The 23,707-nt window shown below is 40.4% G+C and overlaps 1 pseudogene; it reads right to left on the reverse strand.

Moving 5' to 3' along the window:
- Nucleotides 1-245: 245 nt before the first annotated feature.
- LOC116754993 lies at nt 246-8,117 on the reverse strand (annotated as a pseudogene).
- Nucleotides 8,118-23,707: the final 15,590 nt, after the last annotated feature.

Here is a 23,707-nt window from a genome sequence, read left to right on the forward strand (position 1 = left end):
GGGAGGAATGAAAGAAAGGGTTTGTGACATACAAAAGTATAAATGTAGTGACAACTGACCTTTAGTAGAAATGAATCTTGCCTTTACACAGCTCTCTATAACAACTAGGAATGGCTATGCTTTTTCCTCTCCCCACCCCAAGCCTACTCTTTTAAGCATGCAGGGGTATTCCCCACCTCCTATTTCTCCTTATTCCATCAGGGGACCCTGACGAAGGAACAAAGGAGTCTTACACAGAGGAGGTCTCAAGTACCAAACGGCAGCCACGTGGTGATGGCAGGTAGGTCTGACACTAAAATGAGGTTGTGTCCAGCAGAACCCAATTCCATAGGAGTCCAAGCTCCAAGGCTAGGGGGCAGCAGGCGTGGAGGACAAGCTCCCGGCTGAGAATGGGTCTGCAGGACCCACCGGAGGATGCCGTGGCTGCGCAGCGCCGGAGCGCGTTGTCGTAGATGTTGTTCACACTGGTGCAGACGGGCTGCTGCTGCAGCTCCGTCACCCGACAAGCAACAAGCCCGCCAGCCACACGCAACAGCAGCGGCAGCATTAGCCCCAGCACAGCCCAGGATCGAGTGTGGCTCCCGCGTGGTCTCCCGGGGCTGAGAGCCGGACTTAAGATTTCGGGGCTTGATCTGTTTCCTTCTTAGGTTCCTTATGCTCCTGGTTGGCTGCTTTGAGGGCGTCCTACTCCTTTCTCTGGCGCTCCTTCTCTTCCGCCTTCTCCCGCTTCCGCAGTTCCGCTCCGGAGCCTCCTTAGCTCGCTGCTTGGCCTCCCACGTCTTTTCGGCCTCGCGGTCTATTTCCAGCTGCCGCTGCCCCTCTCGCTCCTGATCGAGCTGCACCGCCTTCGTGTGCTCTAACACCCTGTTGGCGCACTGCTCACGCTGCTTCTCGTCCAAGCAAGACAGGATCCAGGGGGTTATCGTTCAGGCCCAGCCACTTCAGACTCCTGAGCTGAGCAAAGCTGACAGGCAGGGTGACCAGCCTGCTGTTGAGGAGGTCCAGGTGCCGGAGGTTGACCAGGAGGCCGAAACCCGCTGGCAGCTACCGCAGTTTGTTCTTACTCAGGTCCAGCTTCACCAGGTGTGCGAGGCCACGGAAATCCGACGGAAGGGTAGTCAGTTTATTGCGGGACGGATCCAGTATGGTGGCCTTTGGGGGGAGTGGGGGGCAGCCAACTCCTTGACCGGGACCTCATTCGGGTCGCTGAGGCTCAGGGCCAGCTTGTTGCTGTCCAGCTCGTCGCGGAGGTTCCCGCCCTTGGTGACGCCGGCTGAACGGGGCTCCGACGGGCAAGAGAAGGGGTGAGAAGCCGCTCGGTGGCTCGGCAGACTCGCACCCAACCGACAATGCCTGCATCCCCTGCCACCTATCCGCCCCCTGGTTGGCACTCTGAGCCCCGTGCCCCGTTCCCACCGGTGCAGCTGCGACAACGATGAGGAAGTAACTCATCCCACGAAAGTCATTCAACTAAAATGTTGTCACCATGTGCACCTAGGTTTTTCTTTCTTTTTTAACAGTTTTTAGAGATGTAATTCACACACCATACAAGTCACTCATTTACAGCCACTATGGAGAACAGTATGGAAGTTCCTTAAAAAACTAAAAATAGAACTACCATATGACCCAGCAATCCCACTGCTGGGCATATACCCTGAGAAAACCATAATTCAAAAAGAGTCATGTACTAAAATGTTCATTGCAGCTCTATTTACAATAGCCAGGAGATGGAAGCAACCAAAGTGTCCATCGACAGATGAATGGATAAAGAAGATGTGGCACATATATGCAATGGAATATTACTCAACCATAAAAAGGAACGGAACTGGGTCACTTGTAGAGACATGGATGAACCTAGAGATTGTCATACAGAGTGAAGTAAGTCAGAAAGAGAAAAACAAATATTGTATATTAACGCATATATGTGGAATCTGAAAAAACTGGTATGGATAATCTTATTTACAAAGCAGAAATAGAGACACAGATGTAGAGAACAAACGTATGGATACCATGGGGGAAGGGGGTAATGGGATGAATTGGGAGATTGGGATTGACATGTATACACTATTGATACTATGTATATAATAGCTAACTAATGAGAACCTACTGTATAGCACAGGGAACTCTACTCAATACTCTGTAATGACTATATGGGAATAGAATCTAAAGAAAGAGGGGATATATGTATATGTATAGCTGATTCACTTTGCTGTACAGTACAAACTGATACAACATTGTAAAGCGGCTATACTCCAATTTTAAAAAAAAGCGTATAATTCTGTGGCTTTCGGTATATTTACAGTTGTGCAATCATCACCACAATCAGTTTTAGAATATTTTTACCACCCCAGAAAGAAACCCTGTACCCCTTGGCTGCCAGCTCCCAATTCTTCCGTCCCTCCAGCTCTAGGCAACCATTAATCTGCTGTCTCCACGTATTTGTCTGTTCCGAACATTTCATATAACGGAAGCATACAGTATGTGGCATTTGTGACTATTTCCTTCAATCAGTGTAAGATTTTTAAGGTTCATTCATGTTGTAGCATGTATCAATACCTCATTTATTTTCGTGGCAGAGTAACATTTTATTGTACAGATATGTCCCATTCTGTCTATCCATTCATCAGTTAGTGGACATTGTTCTGTTTCCACCTTTTGGCTGCTATGAAGAATGCTACTATAAATGTACAAGATTTTGTGTAGACACATGGTTTCATTTCTCTTCGTTCTATACCCAGAAGAGAAAATGCTGGATTCTATGGTAACTCTATGGTTAAGCTTTTGAAAACTGCCAGACAATTTTCTAAAGTGGCTGAATCATTTTTCATTCCCACCAGCAGTGTAGGAGAGTTCCAATTTCTCCACTTCCTCACCTACACTTGTTATTATCTGACTTTTTGATGATAGCCATCCTAGTAGGTGTGAAACAGTATCTCATTTTGGTTCCTATTTGCATTTCCCTGAGGGCTAATCCTAGGCTTTCTTTGAAGTGCATCTTAAAATATTTGTTACAGTTATTCAATTCGGTGTTAAAATCCTTGCTCTTAAAGCAATTCAAAAATCAATGAGAAAAAGGAGTGAATGTAAGCTGATAAGAATGTGTGTGCATATACCTATGCACATGTGTGTACATCTTGCATGCATACATTTATTTACATGTAAACATGTATGTCTCAGAACTATGAAAGTGTGGGCTCTCAAGTTAAGTTGCTTGAGGTCAAATCCAGGCACTGCTACATAGTACCTGAATGACCTGGAGTAAGTTGATTAATCGCTCTAAGTTCATTTTTTCTATCCATAAGTAGGGACAATAAAAACAGCATACATAATTTGCTTAGTATAGCGCTTCCAGATAGTTGATTTATAAATATTAGCTCAATATTTCTGTATTCGTTGACTCTTTTACAATTAGGAGGCGTTTCATGTACTACGCAATTTTAAAAAATCAGTGAGGTTTACATTTTATCTTTGCACATACTTGTTTCTAAATATTTCTAGTCCATATTTTGGTTTAGCCTTTAATAGATTCCCTGTCGTGGATCAGTGTTCCGCCTTACCTAATTTCTCACCCCCCCCTTCAAAATACAATTATAAATTCCCCATACAAAAAGAAAATAAGAAGAAATATCTTTATTGCAAAATAGCACCATCAGTTCTCATAGTAAAATGCATCCCATGTTGATACAGTTCTAAGAGAGGTCCCAAGGCAACCAAAAGGGGAAGAGGAAGCCCTCAGGGCCGGTGAAAGCATGTGTCCTTGAAGGGCAATAGAACTCTCCTTCCTTTCTCCTCCAAAGCCTCATGATTTAGTCCTTATACTCCCCACTCACCAAACCAGGGGAGCAGTGAAAATAAGCAGCACAAATGACCAAATAATGCCCCTTATTTCCATGTAGAAGCAGGTGCATTTTCCTCAGGGTAAGTGGTGCGATGACACTGATCCACTCTGACAGGCCAGCTGATCTAAAATTACTCAGCACACAGCCCCTGGCTGGGGAAGCTTCTCCCAAGAGCTTATTCTGAAACTCTTCAATCCCCCAGGTGCTAATTAAAATTTACTGGGTAATATTTGCAAAGCTCAATGGCCCTAGTTACAGCAATTATCAGTTACTAAATGTTAGTGCCGGGGGTGTCACCTGATGATTGGCTTTTTTATTCAAGAGGATTGTCCCTCTTCCCCCACCCATGATTCTTTCCCTCCGCTTCTTCAAGAATCCAAATGGGCTAAAGGTTTCAAATGGCTTGAGAGGAGGAAAAAAATCGTCATCCTACACTTAAAATAATTCTTTTTTCCTTGGACCACTAGGCACTGAGGGATCAGGGTTTTAAACACAAGGATCCCACTGTGGAAGTGAGGGGCTAAATTGGAGGTTCACCTCTGAGCCACCGTCAAGGTGTACTCCTGGCTCATCCATTTGCCCTGGTGATTGCATCAGCAGGTGGACCAAAGGCCCTGACCAAGGCCCGCTAATCTTATCAGGTTATTGCAAATGACTGCTCTTGAAATGGGAGACAGTTTGTCTAAACAAAGGAGAACTGACCAATTGATGGAGTTGGCACTAAAGGAGCTGTAGGACAAGGACTCAGCCTGGTTACCATGCTCTGGCCCCCGCTTCTGCAGACCACAGGAGGAGACAAGTATTGCAACGACACACAGGCATTTCCTGGGTTTAACTGAGTTCAAATTGCGCTTGATGGCCTTCATTAAGCAGATGAACTGTGACAAAAAATAACATGGTCCAGTTACTCTCTAAATAAATGACCTTAAAATTAATAGTCAAACTTCTTTACTTTCTAATTCAGGAAAGACGTCAGATCCAAGACCAGTGTAACTCAACCCCATGATCTGGGGGCACCAGCGGCTTTTGCTCTTTGCTCATATACCAATGGCAACTTTTTACTAAGACACAGTGTTCTCAATTGTTTCTGTGTTTGTTTATTTGTTTCCAGAAAACACTTTTCCAGAGTTCTCTTCCAAGAGAACTAATATTTGTGGAACATCTACTATTTGCCAGACATTAATGCTCGGCACGTTAAACAACCACATACAGCGTTCTTTGTCTTGGCCCAACTATAATGTCAGCTCTTCCCTTTCCCTTTTAAATAAATCTATTTTCAGAAGCAGAGGAAAAGATGATGGCCCAAATTTTTGATAGTCAGGGATATGTGTAAAAGACATATAAAACAGTGGAAGAAAGACCAAACTTTGTGAGAGAAAATCCAAGGTTATTATAAAACTCTTCCCCTTTCAATACCTCTGGCCTTCTCCAAGGCATTGAACATTCTGAGCCTAGAGGCACCTCACTGGGTCAAGATTAGACACTGCATGTGAAGGAGCTCAGAGAGAGGTGAGATGCTGCATAAAGTAGGAAGACTCTTGCTCTAATCAGGAGGTCAATAGAAGTGAAATATTCAAGATCCTCACAAACACTGGCAGTGCTCATAGAGATCAAACCAAAAGGTTACTGAGTTAAAAAGGCACGGCTGTGTATATCCCGCAGCAAATGGCGACCATCAATAGTTAAAGCTGTTTCTGGTCCTGGTTGCATAAGGTTTTCTTCAGAACCAAGCAGGTTTAAAACTAACTTGCAGCAACAATTAATATTCTAGACCATTCTATTTCTTTCATTGTACAATATCATATAGAAACAAACTTTGCATCCTTTTGAAGTTTTATAGGAAATACATTGGGGTAAGGAAGAGAATGTAAGTTTGTTGTACAGTCTATATAAGCATTCTCCTCCCTAAGCCCCCAATAAATTTCCTATAAAGTTTTGAAAGGATGAAACATGTCTAGCAAATGTTTCTTAAAAGGCTTGGGGTCAAACATACTTGATTTTCCACTAGGTTAAAATAATTTTTGTATGTCCAATCTATTAAACCAAATAACGAAAAAGATGTACAAAGCAATTCATCTGCACTGTTTCCCTGGGCTAACTTGTTGGCAAAGCAATTTGCATGAACATTACTATCCTCAACCAGAAAACATTCAGTAAGTGTCAGATATTCGCTGGGAACTTCTTGGTACTGACTGATCTACAAATCATTTCAAATACACGGATACCTGAAGGATGGGAGGAAGGGACTTTAGCCAGGAAAAAGGGTGAGGAGGAACCTTTCAGGAAAAGGAAGTAGCACATGCCCGTGGGAAGGAGAAACCGTGGCTGGAATTAGAGTGAAGGGTGGGTGAGGTAGGCGGAGGTTAGATCACGCAGGACCTCAAGGTCCTAGGAGGAAACACAACTTATTCAGATGGTTTAATAGTGAGATTTTAACAATAGGGATACTTCCAGATGTGTAGGCAGTATTTCAGGAGTCAGCACCCAGAGAAAGCATAACAGGAAGCTCTCACCATCCCTAGGACAAGAAGGAAGAAGAGAAGTATTGGAGTCTGGTGGCAGCTGGAGCTGTGGAGGTGAGGCTACCCACACCTGCTGGCAGAGAAGAAAGGCAGAAACAGGGAAGCAGCAGGAAATACCTCCAAACCCTCCGTCTCTCCTCATGCTCTGCCAGTGCATCCCATCCGGTGTCTTTCTTGGGACATAGAGAAATTAGGGGAGGAAAAGATGGCAAACATAGAATAACCAGCACACCGGACTTTTTATTTCATCCTAAGAAAAATGGGAAGCCTTTGAAAAATTTTAATCTAGGGAGTGAAGTGGTGAAAACAGCATTCAAATGCACATTTTCTTCCATACTGATAATCGCTAGGCAAAAAGACGGCGGGGGGGGGGGGGGGGGAAGAGAGGGAGGGAGAAAGGAAGAAAGAAGTGTGAGATGTTGCAGGTTTGTTACAAGTTTAAAAACAAATAGGAAGAGACTATCAAAACTAAAGGCAAATTTGGATACTCCAGGAACAGCCACAAGTCGACACTATGAAAATCTGTGGGTGATTCGTAGGACTTACTTAGAGAATGGCAATGAACTCAGTGAAAGATCATGCTGAAGATGAGAGATTTCATTTATGTTCTCTTTTTCTGAGGAGTTAGTATTGCAAGTTTGCATCAAAGGATTTTGCTAGAGCTCAGATGTTTCCTGTTTTTGTGAACTTGCAATAAGAGTTACAAAAGCTATTCTTTGGGGGGAGCTTTATTTTTCCTCATTGGGTAGTGTTGAAAGCAAAAAAAGATGAACTCTTTAAAACCACTTAGGTTCCATGGATATAGGTTGATTTCCTGCTATAGTTAATTTTTTATTAACTTATTTCCCTAAAACAATTGGGATCTAAAAGCTTTTTGAGGAAAACTCTAGACCTTTTAGTAAAAAAGATAGAAAGAAGGAACGAAAGAAAGAAGGAAGAAAGGAAGGAAGGAAAGGAAGGAAGGAAGGAAGGAAGGAAGGAAGGAAGGAAGGAAGGAAGGAAGGAAGGAAGGAAGAAAGAAAGAAAGAAAGAAAGAATATATAGCATGCATATTCTATAAATGAAGGAACCATGAAGAATCCAGTAAGTTTTCTAAATCAGATATCTTGCTACGTGTCCTCTGTCATCTAGGGAGATTTTTAACATTGTAAATTCCCAAGGGCCCCTGAAAACCAATTGAAATGAAATCTCTGAGTAAGACCTGGTGTTTCGCATTTCAAAGAAAATGTCCTCTCTGTGATTCTGACATGCAGCTATCTTTGGCAATCACCATAGATATAATTTAAGGTCCAAACCATGTTTATTTTAAAATTCCAGATAATTAAAATGCTGGTGATGTTAGTCTAATGAGTTTCCAGGTCCTTCCCCTTATATCATTCTATTACTCTTGTTACTCAGTTTCAAATTTAAATGCATGAAGATGGATTCAAACTTCTAAAATTCCTAGAATTGACTTGACCTCAATGGATTGTTTCCATGTTGTACAATGCCAGTGTGCACTTTTGGTAATGGGCTTTTAAAAATAACATATAATACATGATTTTAACTGTGCTTAAACTTTGGTTTTTCATTATGAATATATTTTAAGTGGTTTCTGACCTTCTCTGAGTACCTAGACTCAGGGTGGATACACTGAGATGGCTTAAGAAATAAAATGATTATTATTTACATACCACAGAAAATTACTGGTCTAGTGCTTTACTTCAGAGCTACTGGCAATCTTCTCTGGTGAAGGCTCCAATGGAACGTCAATCATTGTCAATAATCAGTATCCTGAAATCAACCAAAATCCTGTTCTTCAACATGGTTATTTTCTTAAAATTTCTTTCCTGGAATCAAATACTCATCTGTGTCCTGTGTTTTTTGGAAGAGGTTTTGGGTAAGAAGACCTGCTTGATCATTCTGAAGGATTTCTCTGATTTGTATTCTAGCTCATTCTTTATTATACAGTTGGCTCACTCTCTCTCTCTCTCTCTCTCTTTTTTTTTTTTTTGGCTAACCAAGGACCAAAGATTCAATACTCAACTTGGAATACAAATCAATTTCTGGAAATCTCATGCTTACCTTCCTACACCTGTCCTCTCACTATAGCAACACCAGAAGTAGACACAAACCATCATCATGTGTTTCTGTATAAACTGCTTCTGAGGTTTTTATTCTACAGTTTACACCCCTGCAACAGTATGATTTTCATTGCAAAGCAGAGTGGACTGATCACAAACAACCACTTCCACCCTAGTCCAAAATCATCTGAAATGAAACCAAAGCTGTCTAAAATATTTTATGTTATTGGAAAACAAAAAAATTTGGTGAATTTCTGAAGAACAGAAAACCAATAGGAATGAAAGAGGAACTGAAAACTACATACAATTGTAATGAAAATACACAGAGTAAATAAATGGTGTTGAGATCAGAGTAGGTTAGGAGGACACTGGGGGTCAAAGGATATAAGGAATGATAACGGAGCTTTAGGTAACTATCAACTCAAGCTGTCACCTTGTACAAATATCTTGAGAGGATACAGTAACTGAGTTTGCTTCCAAAAGGTATCAGCGAATAGAGCACTAAAACCAGAGGATTCCAGGCAGCTTGAAGGCACAGAGAGAGATGAAGGGGGTGCTTTCAAAACCAAATTATAGGTTGCCGTCACACCATGTTCTTCAGTATTCATATCTCTCCAAAGACAAGCTTCTTTAGTCAAAACATGCATCCATAAGCAAGTAAGTAGGAAATGGTTCTGAAAATATGAGCAGATAAACTAAGAACCAGAAGATATCTGAGGAAAACCAAAACTATTAAAGAATGAACTCCAGGGCTTCCCTGGTGGCGCAGCGGTTGGGAGTCCGCCTGCCGATGCAGGGGACGCGGGTTCGTGCCCCGGTCTGGGGGGATCCCACATGCCGCGGGGCGCCTGGGCCCGTGGGCCATGGCCGCTGGGCCTGCGCGCCAGGAGCCTGTGCTCCGCGGCTGGAGGGGCCACGGCGGTGAGGGGCCCGCGTGCCGCAGAAACAAACAAACAAACAAAAAAGAATGAACTCCAATTCAGTAAGTAGAAAACTAACATATGGAAAGATATTTAGTGGAGCAAGTTAAGACTATAATGAGATTATGTGGATTTGTTTACCATTTCTATAAAACTAGAAGGGTATTTATGAAAAAATCTGGAGCACTTGTTAAGAAAAGTAGGTTCAAAAGGTGAGATGAATAGCAAAATGAATTAGGCAGAAGAGTAAATTAGTGAGCTTAGACAATCAAGCCAAAGGACCCACAGAACATGGTGTGAAAGGAAAAAATGATGGAAGATGCAATGAAATAAAGAGTTGCAGAGAAAAGATCTATTAGACCCAAAATCTATTCAATAGAATCATTGGGAAAAGGAAAGCTAGATAACAGAGAAAAATATATAATCAATGAAATAATAAAAGATTTAACAGAGCAGATGAAAAGACCTAAAGGTATCAATCTGGAGAATGAACACAAATCTACAACTAAACACATCAAATTCCACAAGCCAAGGCTAAAAAATAACACTCCTAAATTATTCCAAAGAGAAAGAACAGCTTCCCTACAAAAGAAAAAGAATCATATGAACATCAGGCTTCTCCTTGACCACAATGCATACTTAAAGACAATAAAACAAAAAAAAAATGGCAAATTTCTAATAAAAAAACTCCATTTTAAATATAATTGATTTTTACCTATTTTGAAAAGTTATAAGTAACTTCACTATCCACCAATGTATTAATAATAAGTGATGCTGAATAAATATTATGAAATACTACTATATGACTTGATAAGGGGACAGCAATTAGCACTTGCAACAACTTTTCTCAATATGATCCTCAATTCCAAAGGCAGTGGCGGTACGATTGAGAAGCTGAGCAGAGCGTTCAATAGACTCACAGGGCTAAGACCCAAAAATGGCACCCAGGGCCTGCCAAGCAGGAGGGTCCTTGTAAATACCCAAATTTTGAGGGGCACAGCAAGCAACATTAAACCAGAAACAGTCTGGCCCTAACAGGAAACAAAGTCCAGGTTCAAACAATTGTAAACCCTTTGGGGTTGACGTGACCTGGGACTGTTAGTGCCCTTAGAATAACAGCCAGTAGAAGCAAAGGGAAGGCTCACTGGAGAAAGAAAAGGGGTGGGATAGGGAAGGTGGGAGGGAGGCTCAAGAGGGAGGGGATACAGGGATATAGGTATACATACAGCCGATTCACTTTGTTGTAAAGCAGAAACTAACACAGCATTGTAAAACAATTAGACTCCAATAAAGATTTTAAAAAAATCATCCCAAGCATCAAATTATTTCTAGTTTTTCATATACAATATTTAGCATTGTGGGGGGAAAAAAAACAGGCAAGGGAAACGCCAATCAGAACCACAATGAGATATCACTGCATACCTGTTAGGATGGCTGTTACCAAAAAGACAAGAGATGAGAGGTGTAGGCAAGGATGTGGAGAAAAGAGAACCCTTGTGCACTGTTGGTGGAAATGTAAATTGGTGCAGCCACTATGGAAAACAGTATGGAGGGCCCTCAAAAAATTAAAAATAGAACTACCATATGATCTGGCAATTCCAGTTCTGGGTATTTACCTGAAGAAAACAAAAACACTAACTTAAAATGATATCTGCACCCCTCTGTTTATTTCAGTACTATTTACAATAGCCAAGATATGGAAACAACCTAAGTGCCAATTGATGGATGAATGGATAAAGAAAACGTGATATAGATACAGATATATTATTATTAATATCCTGTATTATAGATACAGGAATATTATTCTGCCATAAAAAGAAGGAAATCCTGCCATTTTTGAAAACATAGATAGACCTTGAGGTCGTTGTGCCAAGTGAAGTAAGCCAGACAGAGAAAGATAAATACCATGTGATCTCACATGTGAAATCCAAAAGTAAAAACAAAACAAAACAAAAAAAACCTCATAGATACAGAGATTGGTTGCCAGAGGCAGGGGGCTGGGGGGGTGGGCAAAATGGATGAAGGGGTTCAAAAGGTACAAACTTCCAGTTAAAAAATAAATGTCATGAGGATGTAATGTACAGCATGGTGACTACAGTTAAGAATACTGTATTGTGTATTTGAAAGTAGCTAAAAGATCTTAAAAGTTCTCGTCACAAGAAAAAAATGTAACTATGTATGGTAACTAATGTAACTAGACTTATCGTGGCAATCATGTTATAATATATACAAATATTAAATCATTATTTGTATACCTGAAACCAATATAATGTTGCATGTCAATTATACCTCATTAAAAAATTATTTAAAGGTGATATTTAACCCAAGAACTGATTGGAGTAATCAAGTAGAATACCAAAGCCAGACAGGGACACTACTACAAGAAAAGAAAATATCCCTGATGTACATATGCACAAAAATCTTCCACGAAATACTAGCAAATAGAATTCAACAGCACATTAAAAGGATCATATACCATGGTCAAGTGGGATTTATCCCTAGGATGCAAGGATAATTCAACATATAAAAATCACTAAATGGGAGGCACCACATCAATAGAATAAAGGATAAAAATTATATTATCATCTCAATGGATGCAGAAAAAGCATTTGACAAAATTCAAAATCATGTCACATTAGAAACCCTCAACAAATTAGGTATGGAAGGAATGTATCTCAACAAAATAGATGCCATGTACGACAAGCCCACAGCTAACATCATACTCAATGATGAAAAGCTGAAAGCTTTTCCTCTAAGATCAGGAACAAGACAAGGATGCCCACTCTTGCCACTTTTATTCAACATAGTACTGGAAATCCTAGTTAGCCCAACTGGGCAAGGGAAAGAAAAAAGCATCCAAATCAGAAGGTAGAAGTAAAATTGTCTGTTTGCAGATGACATTATCTTATATAGAGAAAATTCTAAGAAATCCACCAAAAAAACCTGTTAGAACAAATAAATGAATTCAGTAAAGTTGCGAGATCCAAAAATCAGTATTAAAAAACCAGGTGTGATTCTATACACTAACAACAAACCATTAGAAAGAGAAATTGAGAAAACAATCTCCTTTATAATAATATCAAAAACAATAAGATATCCAGGAATAAATTTAACCAAGGAGATGAAAGACCTGTACACTGGAAACTATAGACCTTAAAAACATAGAAAACAAGAAGATACTGATAAAAGAAATTAAAGAAGCACAAACAAATGGCTATGGTCGTTGAAGAGGGATGAAATACAGGACAGGCTGCTGTATAGTTTAATCTGTTATTGCACTTCCACGTCTCTTTCATGTCCCTGTATTCTTCTATAATATTCTCTTTCATACTGAGAATACATTCATATAATTTGGGGACAATTTATGCCCTGAAAAGTGTGCAAAAAGTAATTTTAAAATCTGCATGTTATTAATTAAAATATCAGACTCCATGGTCTTAACTTTCACTAGAAGATATTACTTCATTTAATTCTAAATGTTCACATCATTTTATAATATGGAAAGAAACCAAAAGCAATAATGAAATCTAAAAGTAAACGGATTTAAATTTTAATACAAAGTTAGTAAAATAAGCAAAACAAAATTTGTTTATGTATCATAATCAATCTACATAAAAATTTGTGTCATTGTGGATAAAACCAGGAAGAAAACAAAATGAAAACGTTTTGATATCAGGCAAATAAGACTTTTTGCTATGGTTTTCCCCAAATTGTCTTTACTCTGGTTTACTCTTCTTATAAAGATTCCATGAAAACAAAATGTGCAACATATTTGATGAAAGAAAAATAATGTCCTCCATTTTTATACCATTCTTACTTCTAAAAGTCAGGTATGAGATTTGGGAAATTAAGTTACATGAAGAACTGCACACAGATGGCTGTTAGTGAAGAATAAGAATTAGGTCACGGGTCTAATTAACTCATAGTGGAAAAAATTCAATGTTTCTCCTACCTGCTAGTCATGCTGAGCAAGTTCTATGTCGGTATCCTGTTTCATACTACCTCATAACCTAATAGATTTTCTTTATTCAATCAGGTCTAGAAGCTACTATAAATATTCCAATTTTTCGTATACTTTCTAATCTCAACAGAATATGAATTCTCACTAAAGAACTCTCCATTCTTCATGCTGCTGCTTTTACTCTCTACCACGTATCATCCGAAATGTTTGCACCTTTCCTTGTATTGTCACATTTTGTTGATTTTCATTCTGTTCAGCTTTTTACTTGTTGTTGTGATGGAGTGGTGACTCCAGCTCCTTACATAGGTAACTGTTGATTGCTTTTTAGTTTTTATATATACAGTATATACATTATAATATATATATATATATTATACAGTATATACATTATTATATATATATATATATATATATATATATAATATGTATCTTTGATCTAGCCATAAAGAACACAGTAGCCCAAAGAGGGAAAAGAATCAGGGCTTTGAAAAGATTCACAACAATTTCAAAAGGAAGTTTCCTTGTTTGTAATAAAGATAATTTTCTAAGCCAATGTTGTCACTATCTTCAGTGACATGAGTGTCCTGAATTACAGCTGTGCAGGTCTTAGGAATCCATAATGAGGGGGTATTTGTGCTTTGCCTATAAATGGAAGGTAGTTAGGACCTCTGTTATACTGTGCACGTATTATGCTTTAGTAGACACAGTGTAATGTACCAACATATAAATTCATTTTAATATATACTCGAGGACCTGTTAAAACTTGAATTCTGTCTGGAATTCTCATCCTTTATATTAGCATAAGAGACCACTTTTCACTGGTGAAATGAGTGTTCAAAATATATGGTTGGTGAGAAGGACTGTTCAGCCCCTGAGACCATTACATAAGAAAGGTATAGGAATGTTGCAGGCCTATGCTCTATATGGAACTTTCTAGAGAATGCTACGACTGACCCAAATAGATATTGGCTGAGACTGAGTCCCAGTATTGTGGTTTCTACCTCAGAATGCCTCCTTCATAGGTGCTTATGGGATTACTTGAAAACAGAGAACGTTTTCCCCACGCTTAACTAAAATAGGTTGTGTCTTCTCATTAGTAGGTTATTGTAGTTGGGTCTAAGATTTGTTTCCAATGTAAAATACCACCTGCTGAAGAGACCTCAGAGCTTCCATATATTTCCAGTCTCTTTTTGATATCTACCAAAATGCTGGAAAACTCCTGAAGGGCCAAATTGGCCTATGTCAATTCCCATCGCTCTCTATCTGGAGACAAATACAAAAATATTCCAGAATCTCTGTTTTTGAGGACTTTAGGGTTTCATCACTAGTTTACATTATTTTATTTGTAATTTGGTATAATTTTAAAAGATGAGCCTCACTTGGAGGTAAAAGAAGTAACTACTGACTTGCTGGTTCAGTGACAAGAAGAAGATTCCCATGCCATAAAAGTTTTTCCTGAATCAGTAGGTTGATTCTCAACATTCTATCATTAAAACATCACAGCACTAACTAATATGTTTCATAATTGTTTTGTTATTGTTGTTTCTAAGCAGGAAATCTTATCACCGAGTTCTCTGTCAGCTTATCGTGATTGTTAGCTAGAAGATTCCGTATTATTTGTAGAATATGCTGTCCACCGAGAGAGTTGTCATCCACAGATGTGTGTGTATGAGTGTGAATGTATGTTTTGGCTCTCACTGCGTTTGAAGAGTATTTGAAATAGTTATAAACAGTAAAATTCAGAAAATTTCACATAAAAATTCAGAGTTTCATGCCTACCCTAGAATCACTGGTCCTTATGGCTTCATATCTCATTTACTTAAACTCCCCCGCCCTGCAATTGAACCTAGCCGTTCTTTAAAATAGGGTACATATAAAGCTGCAGTCCTTGCCTTAATTTTTCCCCAAAGAGGACACACTGCAGACAGTTCCATTAAATGGCCTGGCAATGTGGAACAGAACAGGGTACAGACATGTTCTACAGCAGAGGTTTAGCATGTAGTTTCAATATCCATCCTGCCTGTTTCTTTCCCAGTGCCATCCTCAGACTGAATGCTCCTAGTTTCTTCCAGTCTGGAATTAAAGGGTTTCCTATCTGTGTCAATTTGCTTTTTATTTTTTGTTAATTCAAATGAAATCAGTAGTTTGATGGACTCTGTCAACAGAAAATAGCTCTGGTGCCCTTTTCCCCTTTCTATTGTGAAACATACTCAAAACAAAATAGGTCATTTGTACCAGGAAAGCCATCTTCAGATACATAAAATTAGCTATTCCTTACTCCCAGGAACTCACACATTTAAAAAATCTAGTGCCCAGCATCTTGTAGGAATAAAGTGGAAAAACAAGCCCAGATGAAAGAGTCAGAAAGCTGGAATAGCTGACAATTATCATCAGAAGAGAGGATGGTGCTGGTTGAGGGTCTCAGGAGCCACTCACTCATCACCAAGGAGATGCTCCCTGGGGGTGGCCTTATCGTAAGAGGGAAAGCAGGATACAGTGATTTTTGCTGGTCCTTCATCATCACTTTGAGTTTTTAAGTTGGAGTGTTGGAGTGCTCAGTCCTTAGGCCTCTTCTTTAATTACAACCATTTCTTTGATCATCTGTTCTAATTTCATGACCTAAAATGCCATCTGTACACTGTGTGTCTGCAAATTTAGAACCCCAACCCACATCTTTCCAGTGAACTCAAGACTTGCATGTACACCTGCCTACGCAACATTTCCCAGTGGATGTCTAACTGGCATCTCAAATTTATCCTGTCAACATTTAAACTCATGGCCATTACTCCTAACACCGCTCCTGCGTTTTCCCCCACGTCAGTTGGCATCTTCTTCATCCTTCACTTCTCTCTTTGTATTACACCCCACTTCCATCCACTGGGAAAACACATCTGCTTTGCCTTCACTCTGCTCCCAGCCACAGGGCTGCCTTATTGTACCTTGAACACACTAGTCGTGCTCCCAACACAGGGCCTTTGCTGTTGTTTCCTGTGTCTGGAAGGCTCTTCCCTTAGGTGTCTATGTGCTGCCCCCTTTATCTCTTTAAGTCATTGTTCAGATGTTACCTTCTCAACGAGTTCTTTTTCAACCAACTTATATAAAATGGTAACGCCCATCTCCCCTATACTCTCTATTCTCTATCCTTGATTTATTTTTCTCCAAAACATTTATTGATTTCTAACTTGCCATATAATTCATTTTTAATGTTTTTTATTGTCTCTTTCCCTTCAAAAAGAATGTAGGTTCTATGAGGCAGGTATTTTTGCCTGACATATAGTAGATGCTCAGTAAATATCTGCCGAATGAAGAAAGACTCAGAAGGACTCTAATCTCAATTTGACCTAAAACTAGCTGTGTGACCTTGGACAAGTCATTTGATCACTCTGGGCCTCAGTGTGTTTGCCTGTAAAAATGAGAAGACTAGATTAGAATAGCTTGGAAGTGGGAATAGCAGTCATGAGGGAGTAGAAACAAAAAGATCAGTCCCATCGAAGTCTCTGTGGCGTTGAATTTGCTTTGACTTTAAGAAGGAACCAATTGGATTATGAGCCTTGGTGCCAGGCACTTGAGTAGTAAGTTGAGGCTCTCTGTGGCATTACAGGCAACAGGGTCAAGCTGGTGGCATCCCAGTGGCAACAATGCCCTTCTTATTTTCCTCAAGGACTGGTTCAGAAGCTGGCAGCCTCCCCTGACAGACATCACCAGAGTGAGCAGGAGAGGAGGAGACCCTCAGATTCGGTGGCCAAGAGACCTGTGTTCAAATATGCAAGAAACATCCCCTTAGGTCTCCTGGAAACAGTTGGCCAGGTGGGGAAGGAGAAAAAAGAGGGTATAGTTCCTGCAGTTTTAGATAGGGCTGAGCCAGAGAAATACGATTTGATCATGATCTTATTTATACTCCTCAGATGGCATAGCCTGGGGAGACATTGCCTAAGGCTCACGGCTTCTTTCATTCTACCCCACTGCCCTATTAAATTCTATTCCCTGCACCTTCAGAGCAAATCATTCCACATAACACTGTCTGCTTTCTTTGATCCAGGTGACTGGAAGGATGGACCGTCAGCTCCCCTCCCCCACCAACCCCGCCATCGCCCAAGGCACAATCAATTTTAATATGCACGGGAAATAGACCACACAGGATCTATGGCCTCCCAACAGGGACCTGACATATTAACTGTTGTAATACCTCTAATTCAGTCTGTTTATTTTGGGAGAGGCCAGTCTTTCCTGCTCATCATCTTAACCCATACATCGGCTGTGTCATGACTATTTAGAGTGATGGGGGTGATGCTCGGGGCATAGTCATGAGAAGCCTGACGAAGGAACAGCTACAGGGAGCCCACATAGCTTCAGGGTAATGATGACTAATTCTGTTCACGTCCCTCACCCCTGCCTCGAAATCTTCTCTTGCCTTTTAAATTGGCGTCTGTCGGAGGGAATGAGTCTGCTGGTGTCACTGCTTGGTGCATTGACCCGGAGAAGGAACTCCTTCTTGTCACAAAGGGATGCAAGCGAGAGGAGTAAAGAACAGCAGAGGAGGGAGACGGGGGCCCCTGGGAGGATGAGAGATGAGGAGGGAGAGAAGGGGGGAAACCTCTTCGACCAAATGCCACTATTTTGATTCGAACACGTTTACAGCTTTTGTGACACAGAAGCAGATTACTGAGATGATCTCACCACATGTATGTCACAGCCCTATATAGCTCAAGTTGGTGTATTTTCCAGAAGGGATCTCTATGAGAAACAAGTAAATGTTTCAGCAGGTGATTCCATACAGGCAACCATTCTCTTTAAACTGCTTAGAACCTACAACAGGGTTTTGACCCTTGATGCATACTTAATTAGCTAAGGTGAAAGGAAATCTTTCCACTCAGTATATCTCTAGATCACCAATGTTGAGCTGATAGTGATGTAGTTAACTGTCTTTAGATAACAAATGACATGCTTGAGGTCACACTTGAAAATGGGAAAAAAAAACCACTAAAAAAAACGCTTCTTCCACTTTAAGTTGTGTCTCAATTATTTTCTTTTATTAGAGAGGGTTGTTTTTCCCCTTTTACTTTTGTTTTGTTTAAACTCTGAACACCTGTAAGTTTTAGAAAACAAGCAGATTCAAGCTCTAGTTTGGCAGAATCTTCTATCCTCAGATGACATGGTAAAATGCCTTTAATTAATTTCACTCATCTAAGAATTTTGATGTCCTTTTAAAATGAATGATCAAACATTGCGATTTTCTTACTACATGAACAAATCTCTGGGATTACCAAAAAAAAAAGTTCCATTAATTTTGATCCTAGAACCCACTAAAGAAAGCCATGGTTGAGAGAGCTGGTTAATGTTTGGGTGATCCTTTTCTCACCTCTCATCTTGGAATAGGTTCTGGCTCAAAACCAATTCCCCAGCAAGACCTGAAAAGGCCTGAGGGAGTCTGGCCCAGCTCCCAGGCATTTTGGTTGGGCAATTCGCAGGAGGCCAGGGTGTTCCTGAGGATAACCCAGGCAGCTCACTGCTGGCCAGGATGAGTTCTGAAATCGTGATCTGGACTCGTGCCTGTCAGTCCTGGAGAAAACCCAAAGCCATAGATCTGCTTTAGAATGAGTCTGATCTTCTGCCAGCAGAGACAGCTGAGGTCAAGGGCAGGCTTTTCGAGGTCTTTTTGCCCTCGGAGGAACTCCCTGCTCTCCTTCAGCCCAGACAGAGCCTGGCCAGGAGCAGGAAGGTGTAGATAAGTGACCTTCTGCCACTGCCTGACCTGCTTAGGTGAAGGGCTTGAGTTCACGCCCCTTGGCTTGTGGTTCTGGCACACTCAAGACAATGAATAATGACAATATTTCTTACAATTACTGAACAGCTTCTCTGCCAGGCACTGGGCTAGCTTAATTACAAACAACAGTGATGGTAAAAATTATTTTACCTTTGTTGTTGGTTTCTCCTCTCTGGACTGTAAACTCTTTGAGGAGGGAGTATTCTTTTTTTTTTTTTTTTTTTTTATTATCAGAGTGTCCAGTAGTAGGAGGAACTCCATAAAGATTCAGTAAGCTTGAGAGGGCCACAGAGATACCCACATTCACACAAGTAGCAAATAGGGTCACCTGCACTTCACCCTGCCTCTGCCCTGTGTGGGGTCCAACAGGCCACCCTGACTTAGGTGCCCAGTCCTTGAAGAAGACCTCCAGAAAAGTGAAAAGGAGTGAGCTCACAAAGATCACAGCAATTCTGACAATATCAGGACTTCTACTGTACCCAGAACGGAGCCAAAGGATTGTAACTTATCCAAAGGTTGTAATTCTTCTTCTTTCTCTAAACATGGGAAATCTGAAGAGAAGGGGAAGCTGTTGGCTGGCAAAGTCACTCCTTTTGGAGTTTTGGTTTCCTCTTGAGCAGGAACGCTCGGATAATTATTAACATATTCACTTAAGTAACGTATTTCTTACTACTTCTACAAAATGATCAGCAATAGGATTGAGTCATGTCTATGAGTCCATAATGATTATGATGAAAATATTATATTTTCAGTCTTTATAACTTACAAAGAACTTCCACATATATTTTAATTTTTACCATTAAAACTATAGGCATGGAGAGTATTATTATCCCTATCATATGGGTACGAGAACTGAAGCCCAGAGAGAGAGAGAGAGATTACACGATTCATTTGAAGTTACATGGCTAATAAAAAACAGAGGGTTAAAGTTCAGATCCTGATTCTAGTTTACTGTTCTGTTCACATTGGGAACAGAACAGGAATGGCTCCCAATCCTGGCTGGGTATTAGAATGATTCAAAGATTCTTATTCAATTGGTCTGGGATCAAGCCCAGGCAACAGTATTTTGGAAACAAACCCAGATATTTGTGCAGCCGGGACTGGGGAACGACCCCGTTATGATTCTGTCTGTTAATGATCAGCACACTTGCCCAGGCATAAACCGGGACCTACCATTTTGTCACTCTAACAGAAGCATCTCAATTATAAACTAATATTTGCAGAATTATTGATATAAGACATTAGTTTCACAAGGGCTATTGATTTTTCAAGGCACCTTATGGGTAGTTTGCCATTCTCTAGCATTTGTAAGACTGAAAATTTAATTACTAAGTTTATGATCATTCCCTCCATGACTAACCACACATAGAAACATTTCCTGAGGCGAGAAACCATGTCTAATTAACCTAAGGATTATTTAGACTAAAGAAAAGAACACTGAAAAGCAACTTAATGAGTCCAATTATATCCTTCAAGCCCAGGAAGGGCATTACCAACATGCTTCCCTTGGACACGAAGCAGGCAGACCTCCCTCTCAGCCTCTTCGCATTCTCTCCCCCAACAAACTGAAGCTTGGCTCAAGAGACAGTGAGGTGGTGACTACTAATGGTGGTGGTTTTTATATGACTTCCAAAAAGTGAAAAGGATATGCCGAGTTAGAGTTCGTTCATGCAGAGAAGAGCCAAGAGAGGCAAGATGAACAGTAGAATGCTGTTGACCGGATTAGTCAGCATAGCTAGGCTATGCAGCGGGAGCAACAACACAAACTTCTAAATGGCTTGTTTCTCGGGCACATTATGCGGTCCATGCTGGTTGGTGAGGGAGCCGGGGCAGGGGCTCTGCTCCAGTCATCCTGTCAGCAGAGGGCCACCTTCTTGTGATTGGTCACCTGGAAAGTTCAGCCTTCTCGGTTGCCACGTTAGGGGAAAAGAGTAAGAGATTGGAAATTATTTATGGACTTTTCACTCCTTCGCTCTGTAATTGACACACGTATATGGTCATCCTTTGTCCCTCAGTATCTACAGGGGATTGGTTCCAGGACCGCCACAGAAACTACAACCGGTGGGTGCTCAAGTCCCTTTATATAAAATAGTGTGGTATTGGCATATAACCTACACACATCCTCTCCTATACTTTATTTTTTTTTAATTTTTTGGCGGTACGCGGGCCTCTCGCTGTCGTGGCCTCTCCCGCTGCGGAGCACAGGCTCCGGACACGCAGGCTCAGCGGCCATGGCTCACGGGTCCAGCCGCTCCGCGGCACGTGGGATCCTCCCGGACCGGGGTACGAACCCATATCCCCTGCATCGGCAGGCGGACTCTCAACCACTGCGCCACCAGGGAAGCCTCCTCGCCTATACTTTAAATCATCTCTAGATTACTTTTAAGAACGAACAGAATGTAAATGCTATGTAAATAGTTGCTGGCATGCAGAAAGTTCAAGTTTTGCTCTTTAGAACTTCCTGGAATTTTTGAAAAAAATATTTTCAATCCATGATTAGTTGAATCCTGGGATGTGAAACCTGTGAACATGGAGGGCTGGTTGTACTGCTTTATTAAAAACATGTTTCAAAGTTGAAAAGGGAAAAAATACCTTAATGAATATGCTATTAAGTTTTCATGAAAAGCAGGAATTAAATCTTTTATGCAGCTCACATGAATCTAGGCTCCCTAGGACACCTCAAAAGGAGAACTTTTCTGCCTTTTTTAGAAGGGGGAGCAAGTCCCTCCCCAGTCACTTATCCTTAAGAGGGGAGTCATAGAAGAGGTGGTGAGAGGACCACTGTTGGTTTCTACCCACTAAGAATAGACTAAGTGATGAAATACTCATCCTATTGGAAAATGTGACTACACAGTGGCCCTGGTGCCTTTCATGTCTATTCGTTTATTCATTTATTCATTCATTCCTCATGGAATTTCCCCTAGAATTTAAAAAATGGGCTTGCATTGCATGACTTATATACAGTCACGCCTAGATTTGGTAGCCTCTGGAGTGCCCTTCCGATTCCACTTAAGAACTGGAATTAGAAGATTTTTTAAAATGAGCCAGGTTTTGCACAGTTGAAGAATATGTATAACAAAGGATAAACTAGACAATTTCGAAAAGAGCATTACCTTACTTTCCCTAGAATGCTGGAGGCTGCATTCTCAGGAAGCTTTCTGCTTAATGAGGTACCCTTAGGAGAAGATAAGAGATCTCTTCCATAGTCTTTCCTTTTGGCAACACTTGTTCCCAGCATCCAAGTTTCTCTTCATAGAAGTAAGCGGGCCAACAGAAAGCAAGTAAGCCAATTTGATAACTTCGAGATGGTTTCTGAAATATCTTACCATTACAAACGAGCAAGTCTGAGGACAGATCCTCTTCCAAAGCTATTCATGGCAGCTTTTTCACCATGAAAATTAGGCCCAAGACCTTTGTTAAGGGTTGAGAATTCCATATGGAAGAGAAAAATAGAGTTGGAAAAAGTTCAAATGACACTGATCAACTTTTAGTTTTGAAGAAATAGTAAAACTTTGTTTTCTTATCAATTCATATTTAAAGGTAACAAAATCTGTATCCCTGCAAATAAGCAAGCTATTTTAAAAATTCTGTGTCAGCATGCTAATGATGTTGCATGCAGTGCCTTGTAGGAACTAAGTCTTTGATTACTATAATTTATTAAGATATACTCTGAAACAATCTCACACAGGAAAACATTAATTTGGTGAACTATTTTAAAAGAATCTATCCATAGCAACACTGAGCATATACAAAATCTAGGTAAGCTATTCCATCAAAACTTTTTCTTTTTAATCAGAAATAGGATGCTTTACACAAATAACATGTTCAAAGCCACCTAGTTCTTATTGATAACAGCGGTTCTCATCCCCGGCTGCACATTAAAATCACTGAGGGAGCTTTTAAAATTTAGTGCTGATTGAGCCCTGCCTAACCCACTTGAGTCAGAGTCTCTGGGAGGGAAGTCCAGACACGTATTTTTCAGTGCTTCCCCCAATGATTCTAATGTGCAGTCAGGGTTGGCAGCCACTGTCACAGAACGCTTCTTATCTCTCCAGGCTGGAGCAATATTACGTTCTCCAAACTTCCTGTTTTTGTACTTTCTCCCCTTTCTAAAAAGCAGATGTGTGCATATCGCTTCACCTCTCTTAAAGAGTAAGTTTCTGGAGGGTGGAATCCATTCCCATAGTTTCTAGTAAGGCACTGGCAGGCACCATGCTGAATAAGTATTAGATGATTGAGTGGCATACTATCTGATCATCTGCATAAATCTAATTCCAGATTTTTAATTTCATAGACTCTAGGGATCCTCTTTCAGTGGAGTAGGAAAGTAATGATCCGTGAGGAAATGAAAAGTGAAAAATTAAGATTAGTAATTTGGTGACTCTTGTCCAGATAACACCTGAAATTTAATTGCAGGTGATTTTTCTGACATGTTCTTGGAGATAAAGAAACAAATGCTATAATGGTTTTCTTCGAAGACATTCTGTATAGCAACTTTACAGTTGTCCTGAAAGCAGTAATATCAATGAATGGAAGGGAGGTATTTAGGAGCTAGATAAAATCATTTTTTTCCTTCAGAAGCTATAATAAAAAGGCGTTTAATATATAGTTGTATTTTGCTATTGTAAACTAAAAATA

This window comes from Phocoena sinus, chromosome 6, assembly GCF_008692025.1.
Source record: "Phocoena sinus isolate mPhoSin1 chromosome 6, mPhoSin1.pri, whole genome shotgun sequence".
In the NCBI taxonomy this organism is placed as follows: Eukaryota; Metazoa; Chordata; class Mammalia; order Artiodactyla; family Phocoenidae; genus Phocoena; species Phocoena sinus.